This window comes from Microtus pennsylvanicus, chromosome X (genome assembly GCF_037038515.1).
Source record: "Microtus pennsylvanicus isolate mMicPen1 chromosome X, mMicPen1.hap1, whole genome shotgun sequence".
Lineage (NCBI taxonomy): Eukaryota > Metazoa > Chordata > Mammalia > Rodentia > Cricetidae > Microtus > Microtus pennsylvanicus.
In genome coordinates, this window is record NC_134601.1 from 139,169,605 (window position 1) to 139,171,217 (window position 1,613).

The 1,613-nt window shown below is 48.9% G+C and overlaps 1 pseudogene; it reads left to right on the forward strand.

Moving 5' to 3' along the window:
- Nucleotides 1-409: 409 nt before the first annotated feature.
- On the forward strand, nucleotides 410-1,140 carry LOC142841473 (E3 ubiquitin-protein ligase RNF138 pseudogene; annotated as a pseudogene).
- Nucleotides 1,141-1,613: the final 473 nt, after the last annotated feature.

Sequence of the window (1,613 nt, forward strand, 5' to 3'; positions counted from 1 at the left end):
GCCAGGTGAAGGGGTGACGGGCTGGTTGCTAAGGAGGCCTTTGTAGTGTGGCTATCCACTCCGCAGTGACAACCAGCTAGGCAGGCAGCGGTTCAAACACAGGAAGGCTGCCGGCGGAGCGGAAGGGACCCCATTACCATGAGCTTCGGGTCTGGTGGACTTTGAGGCCCATGAGAACAGAGCAACACCCTTCATTTGCTGGGTTTCCACTACACCACACAGTCAACTGCGGGACAGAAACGGACTGAAATTGGACCACATGGGGCCACCCCTCTACAGCAGAGAGAGGCAGTTTGACCTGAAGCACCACTTGGAGGGTCAGAGGGAATCAAGCTCCAGGCTGCCACCGCCACCTCTGCAGCTGTGAGTTGACAGGCGCCATCACTTTGGGCCTCTGCCTCTCAACACCATGGCAGAGGCTGAGTCGGCCTCCACACCTTACATCGAAGATGATTTCTACTGTCCGATCTGTAGAGAAGTTTTCAAGATACCAGTTCGGGTGGCCGCCTGTCAGCATGTTTTCTGCCGAAAATGCTTCCTAACTGCAATGAAAAAGAGTGGGATCCGTTGCCCCTTGTGCCGTGGAAATGTGACTAGACGAGAAAGATCACGTCCAGAGAGGGCCCTAGACCTAGAGACAATCATGAAAAGTTTTCATGGTAGTTGCCGATACTGTTCCCAACGTATTGAACTGTGTCACATGAGACAACATTACAAAACTTGCAAAAAAGTATCAAGATGAGTTTGGAGTTTCTTCAACTCTTTCAAGCTTCCAACTGTCTCATGACTCCGTGGGCAACAGTAAACAGCGAGACAACCACCTCTGAAAATGCCGAGGCTTATCTAGAAGACAATAAAATCCCATCTGATCAGCCTTCTTTTCATTGTCCTCTGTGCGAAGCAAACATGACCAGACAGCGTTTGCATTGTAACAGCAACCACAGAGCTCATATTGTTCCAGCCATTTGCCCAAGTTGTCTGTCTCTTCTATGGGGTGACCCTACTCAACTTGCCAGAAATTTCATTAGTCATCTAAGTGAGAGACATCAATTTGATTATGGAGATCTGATGAATCTGTAACTGGATGAGGAAACACAGTACCAGATTGCAGTTGAGGAATCTCTGCATGTCAACATCTAGAGACTCTTCTCAGCTCTACAGTCACTCCTAAGGGTCAATTTACATGAAACCATTCTTTCAACAACTTGGTGTGCTTTAAATAAAAGCAATCAGTCTGACCTGTTTTAATATTTCTTTTGTTGAAAATCAAAGGTGCGTTACCTTAAAACTTAGTCCTTTGAACAAGAAGACCAGGGAGTGTGGGTGGAGGGATAAAGACTATAGAAATGTGGGAGAGTAGAAAGGAGGTTGGGGACCAGGAAGGGGGAGGAACAGAAGAAGGAATGGGAAGGGTGAGGGGAGGAGGGGTAGAGGAGGAGGATGGGAGAGGAGAGGAATATAGGAGGAGGGGGAGGGACAGAGAGGTGGGAAAGGAATGGAAAAGGGGAGGGGTATTGGGAAGAGAGATGGGAGAAGAGGGAAGGGTGGGGAGGGAAGAGGTGATTGGAAAAGGAGAGGGTGAGCCAAGGAGGAGGGAGGGAGATGATTGAGAA